The sequence below is a fragment of the Bos indicus genome, chromosome 20, assembly GCF_029378745.1.
Source record: "Bos indicus isolate NIAB-ARS_2022 breed Sahiwal x Tharparkar chromosome 20, NIAB-ARS_B.indTharparkar_mat_pri_1.0, whole genome shotgun sequence".
Taxonomy (NCBI): domain Eukaryota; kingdom Metazoa; phylum Chordata; class Mammalia; order Artiodactyla; family Bovidae; genus Bos; species Bos indicus.
In genome coordinates this window covers 21770310-21777115 of record NC_091779.1, presented here as the reverse complement: position 1 = coordinate 21777115, position 6806 = coordinate 21770310, and the positions used below count along the sequence as shown (strand labels likewise).

The window sequence follows — 6806 nt, the reverse complement described above, 5'->3', positions numbered from 1 at the left end:
TTTAATTATTGTCCCTATTTATAAGTGAAGAAATTGAGGTAGATATAACTTGACCAATATCACACTTGAATGCAAGTGCACTTGAATTCAGACATTTTGCTTCAAGCAAATGTGCTTTTTTAAAAAGAGAAGGGGAAAAAAAATAAATAAAAAGAGAAGGGCAGTCTTGAAGGAGGAGAAGCCTTGAGTTAATAATAAATGAGTGGATTTTGGAGAAATTGCAAGGCTCTGTGTAGCCTAAGTATAGGATGTTTGGGGAAACAAAGTTGAGTTAGATGGCAGAGCCTTGAATAGCATTTCAAGGATTTTTTTCTTCCAGGCAATGGGGAGACATTATGGGTTTTTGTGTAGAGGGGTAATGTGATTTGATTAGCAATTTTAGATAAGTCTGGAGGTGGCCTGAAGCGTGGGTAGAAAAGGGAGAGATTAGAGGTCAGGGGAACAGTTGCAAAGCAACTGTGGTGCTGTGATGCCAGATGAAAACCAAGGTGAGGTTATTGGAACCGGCAGGGGAAGATGTGGGAGACATTGTGGGAAGTGGAACTGGCTGGATACTGTAAATGCCTGTGTCTCGGAGTGAGGAAAGAGAGTTTTAGTTTCCACTATTTGGAATATTTGTTGTTGTTGTTTAGTTGTTAGTGTCTAACTCTTTGCGACCCCGTGGACTGCAGCATGCTAGGCTTCTCTCTCCTTCACCATTTCCTGGAGTTTGCTCAAACTCATGTCCATTGAGTCGGTGCTGCCATCCAACCATCTCATCCCCTGTCGTCCGTCCCCTTCTCCTCCTGCCTTCAGTCGTTCCTAGTATCAGAGTCTTTTCCAATGAGTCAGCTCTTCATATCAGGTGGCCAAATTGTTGGAACTTCAGCTTTAGCCAACAGTCCTTCCAGTGAATATTCAGGGTTGATTTCCTTTAGGATTGACTGGTTTGATCTCCTTGCAGTCCAAGGGACTCTCAAGAGTTTTCTCCAACACCACAGTTCGAAGGCATCAATTCTTTGGTGCTCAGCCTTCTTTATGGTCCAACTCTCACATTCATACATGACTACTGGAAAAACCATAGTTTTTGACTAGACAGACCTTTGTCAGTAATGTAACATCTCTGTTTTTTAATATGCTATCTAGGTTGGTCATAGCTTTTCTTCCAAGGAGCAAGCATCTTTTAATTTCACGGTTGCATTCATCATCTGCAGTGATTTTGGAGCCCAAGAAAATAAAATTTGTCACTGTTTCCATTGTTTCCCCATCTATTTGCCATGAGGTGATGGGACTGGATGCCATGATCTTCGTTTTCTGAATGCTGAGTTTTAAGGCGGCTTTTTCACTCTCCTCTTTCACTTTCATCAAGAGGTTCTTTAGTTCCTCTTCACTTTCTGCTGTAAGGGTGGTGTCATCTGCATATCTGAGGTTATTGATATTTCTCCCGGCAATCTTGATTCCAGCTTGTGCTTCATCCACCCTGGCATTCTACATGATGTATGCTGCATATAAATTAAATAAGTGGGGTGACAATATATAGCCTTGAGGTACTCCTTTCTCAATTTTGAACCAGAATATCATGATGCATTTGATGCAATTGATCTAAGAAGTTCAGCAACAAGAACCCAAGAGGAAGACTGTGCATTAGCTTAGAAGCATGTTGAATTTGAGGTGCCATGTAATATCCAGATAGAGATGTCCAGTGGGAATATGGAAAATCTTTGTCCAGGGCAAGGTAAGAAGATTGGGCAGGCACAACATAGACGTAGGAGCTGAAATCTTGGAACAGAAATAGGATAAAAGAGAGGAAGACATAGGCTAAATCTCTAAAGAATACTCCATTTTGAAGAAGTAGGTGTATGAATAGTGTGTGTTAGTTACACAGTTGTGTCCAACTCTTTGCGACCCCATGGACTGTAGCCCACCAGGCTCCTCTGTCCATGGGATTCTCCAGGCAAGAATACTGGAGTGGGTGCCATTTCCTTCTCAGGGCATCTTTCCAACTGAGGGGTCAGACCTGGGTCTCCTACATTGTAGGCAGATTCTTTACCATTTGAGTCACCAGGGAAGCTGCACCATGATGAACAGAAATCAGTAGAAAAAGACTTAAAATACATGGTCAAGAAGGGCTTTCTCCAGATTATCCTGAATTCCAAAGGAGTGAGTTTCAGAAGGGAAAAATCATCATGAATGAGAGTCAGGTGTATAGAATACATTCTAAGAAAAGACCATTGGATCAAAACAGTGTTTCTCAAATCTTGTGTCAGGGCACCTTTCCTATTAAAAATTATTAAGGGTGTCGTCTTGGTCATCTTGGGCTTCTATCACAAAAGTCCATCAACTTGGCGGCTTAAACTATTGTAAAACTGTTTCTTACATTTCTGGAGGCTGTGAAATCCTAGACCAAGATGCCAGCACATTTAGGTCCTGTTGTTGTAGACAGACTCCTTCCATTTGGGTCCTCACATGGCAGAGAGAAAGAGGGTTCTGCACCCTCTTCTTTTTCTTATAGGGACACTAATACCATCATAGGGACCCTACCTTCATGATCCCATTTAAATTTAATTACTTCCCACAGGCACCACTTCCAATACCATAACATCAAGAGTTAAGGCATCAGCATACAGATTTGGGGGTATATAACAGAACCCCAGAGTTTCATTTATGTGGGTTTTACCTATTGATATTTAACTATATTGGAAATGAAAATGGAGAAAAAAATAAAGCAATTAATTAGTTAAAAAACAATAAGAACTTATTGCATATTGCTGCAAAATAAATATAAAAACAACTCTATTTTACAAAGCAAAATTAAGGACAGAAATGGTATCCTTTTCCGTATTTTGCACGTCTCTTTTGTGTCTGGTTTAATAAAAGACAAATGGCTTTTCATAAGTGCTTCTGCATTCACTCTGTTGCCATGTTGCACGTTATGGAACCTCTGGAAAATGCAACTGTGTGCTCAAAAGGGAACATGAGTGACAAAGCACCCACTGTCTTGTCTAGTTAGCCCTCTGCATCTCCGAACCAACAGTGCTATTTCAGGTTCTTGTTCATTTCCCTTGTTGGGTTTCATGCAGTTTGTAATTATTTCATTTCCTTTCCCCGAGTTTGTTTGTTTTTGTTCAGCTGGTCCTCTTTGACTGTAAATTCCCCAAGGGGAGGGACTGCATCATAGATCTGCCTTGTCCATCACCATTTCACAGTGACTCCCCTTCAGTATATGCTCAGTGTAAAATGATCGAATGCATGAAATTAATGGACTAAAGCAGATACAGCTAAGGGGGAGATGAGTATACCAGCTGGTGAGTGTCAGTGAGGAGGTTAGGAGGAGCTACAGGGGTGTTGAGAGAGGATTTCCTGATGTTGTAGGATGGCCAATAAGAATCCATAGCTGGACACAAAGTCCTGATGCCCCTCTGCTCATGCCATGGCTAAGTCTGTGTAAGGAGAGCACCAGAAGGGGAGGGCAGAGTCACAGGGGCATGGCAGAATTTTCATGGTGAGAGAGCCTTTCTCTCCCCTCCTTGTGATGGTGGATGACCTGGGGCTGCTCCAACCACCCTCCTAGGTCCAAGGAAACCACTCAGATGTGAGTGTGTTTGTGAGAAAGAAAGATCAGCCTCTGGCTCCCTGAGTGGATGCTTGCTGAGGAGCAACTTGCAGCCACCATTAACACAGAGGAGATGTGCTGAGGGGGCTTGGGGGAGAGCATGCCCTATGTCCCCAGGTGAAGGGAAGGGGTATTCTTGAATCTGAGACTGATGCTGCTTCTCATCTGGAGACTTCTGAGTCTGATAGCCCCACGAAAGGAGTCTGGACAGGCACGATGGGAAGGAACTGGGGCATAATTTCTTGGAGGAATGGAAAACATGGGTGAGGAATGCTTCTCACCACTCTGAGCCCTGCAGAGGCTTCCAGAGGGACGTCGGTGATTCATGTAACTCCACAGGAAGGAGCACAGAGGTTCAAGAGTCAGGTTATGCTTGAACAACCAGCTGAGAGGAGGAACCACCTGACTGTTGTGAGGAGGGGCTGGGTTGAAGCTGAACAATGCCTGAGAGAAACACATATATGCATACATACATACACACATTTGTAAACACACACACATCACTTACACACACATAGGCAAACACACACACATACATATACATACACACACACACGTTGTTTTGATCAAAACCACCATACCAGTAGATGGAACCACACTAAAGCAGAGCAGAATGGCGGCACTGGTCTCCACCAACAGGCTGTCGGCTGAGGCGAACTCTTCTCCCTGCGTCTCCTAGCCCTGAACTCTGACGGGACTGGCTTCAGAAGGGAGAGGTGGGGAGGGATGAGATGACTTCCCCCATCCTCTTCAAGGGGATCTGAGGGAGAGAGGGGGCAAAGGGCCTGATCTCACCTTCTTCTTGACCAAGTTCCCTGAACCCTGATATGGAGAAGGTTTTGAATCCAATGTGGGATTGGAGTTTTAAACAGAGTTGGATTTTTAATCATTTCAAGTGAACAAAAAAGATGATGTGTATGAAATATGAAGTGTGGTTGAACGCAGGAACTAGAGAAAAAGAAAACTGTTTTGTCTTAGTTTCTAGTTGAATTAAGATGCCTTAAGGATCCACTTATAATTTGTTCCCTTTCAGGTTGTATGGGCTTCTATGTGCCCCGTGGGCAGGGAAAATCCACGTTTTAGTAATCTTGCATCTTGGCATCAATTAGTGGTGCCTTTCATGTGATGGAAAACCTGTAGGTACTTGTTATATTGAGTGCACATTTCTGTTCCAGGAAGCCAAGAACACAGTAGGCTCAGTGGGAGGGTAGTATGTATTCCTTTAGCCTTGACCTCCCTTAATAGCAGACCCATGCGTGACGCAGTGAAAGGCAAACAGCCCTGATGACCAGTTCCCTATTAGTTTTATTCTTTATGCTTTTGAATGTTTCCTTCTTCTGATGTAACAGTAAGAATAATCAGGTCAAAGAGGACAAGCAAGTGAGGTCAAGTTGGGAAACACACACATGCCTGCTCATAGCACCATATTTTAAGAAAAGAAACTTATCAGGAAGATGGAAGGGCAAGTGGAGAGAGTGGGTGTAGAGTGGACTATTGACTGAGAAAGTCAGTGCTTGTTCTGTCTCTTTAGGTATAAAATGGGGATGATATGGTCCTTTTCATGAATTTTACTGTAGAATTATACTACATGTTTAATAACCCAGAGGATGTATTTACAGATAAACTTGGCAGTGATAGTTTTAAAATAGCCTTCCTGTTGCTGGAAATCATCACAGACATGTTTAGATAAGAAGGGCTACAAATGGTCTGGTAAACAGCTTTTCAATGTGATATTTCCAAATCTCATGACCGATTAGAGAGGACTGATGCAATCTAACAGCCTCCTCTGAGCTCCAGACCCCACGGAAAGATAAGCTCATAGTAGAGTGGAAGAGTACTTAACCCCCTGGCTGAGGACAGGGGCTGAAGTGTTGGATTTTGGAGATATATTGACTGTTGCATAATGGGGGGGAGATGACTGTGACCAGATCCCTCCTTCATTTTCTGCCTCAGCACTAGAAGGCTTGATAGCAGCTTGGTTCGTGCCTGAGTGAGGCAGACCCAGACAGTGGCGTCCTTTAAATCGAGCCAGAATTTAAAATAAAGGCAAGAGAAGATGTCATCAACTAGAAGCTATTTCATTTAGGACTAGGGTGGTCAGAGAAAATAAAGATTCTCAGGAAAATTGGAACTTCAGGTAGACAACAAAAAAATGTTTAGTGTAAGTACGTCCCAGACAACATTTAGGACATACTTATACTAAAAAATGTTTATCTGAATTTAAATTGAACTGAATATCCTGTTTTTATTTGACAAATCTGACAACTTTACTTGGGAGTGAGTCTCATCAGTGAGAAGTTGTTTTTCTCTTTTCTTAATTCAAACCAGGATCTGGTCAAGAGTAACAGGAAAACTGACTTCAAAGATTTGGGTTGGTCCTGAAGAATTTCTGTGTGTATCAAGCTGAGAACAGGCAGGTTTGCAGAAAGAGGGTGACCCTGATTTTGCTTTTATAGATGTAATTTTTTATTGTCATAAAATATACATAAAATTTACCATTTTACTCATTTTAAGTACACAATCCATTGGTATTAAATGCATTCACATTATTGTACAACCGTCATCACTATCCACCCCCAGAACTTTTCTTTCTCCCCAGTCTAAAGCTCTGTACTCATTAAACAATAATGCTGTGTTTTCCGCCCCCATCCCCACCCCGCCATTTCTGGCAACCACCATTCTACTTTCATCTCTCTCAGTGTGAGTATTTCAGAGACCTCATATAATTGGAATAATATAATACTTGTCTTGTGTCTGACTTATTTTATTTAGTGTAATGTCTTCAGGGTTCATCCGAGTTGTAGCATGCATCCTTTTTAAACTGAGTAGTATTCCATTGTGTGCATATATCAGATTTTATTCCGGTCATCTGCCAATGGACATGTAGGTTATTTCCATATTTTAGTTATTGTCACTCTGCTATGAACTTTGGTGTGCAAATATCTGTTCAAGTCCCTGCTTTCAATATTTTGACATCTCCCTAGAAGTGGCATTGCTGGCCCATGCTGTAGTTGTGTTGTTAATTTTCTGAGGAATCCCCATGCTGTCTTCTATAGCAGTTGCACTGTCTTAGATACCCACTAGCCATGTGTGGGAGAAGGAAATGCACCCCACTCCAGTACTCTTGCCTAGAGAATTCTGTGGACAGAGGAGCCTGGTGGGCTGCTGTCCATGGGGTTGCCCAGAGTTGGACACGACTGAAGCGACTTAGCAT

General features: G+C 42.4%; 1 long non-coding RNA gene across 1 annotated transcript in view; it reads left to right on the top strand.

Annotated features, from left to right (window-relative positions):
- The first annotated feature begins 450 nt into the window (after window positions 1-450).
- The window catches only part of LOC139178054 (uncharacterized), a 56882-nt gene continuing 50526 nt past the window's right edge, over window positions 451-6806 (top strand). The window contains exon 1 of the long non-coding RNA XR_011562485.1: window positions 451-488. This is a non-coding gene — a long non-coding RNA (uncharacterized lncRNA). The remainder of the gene's footprint in view (window positions 489-6806) is intronic.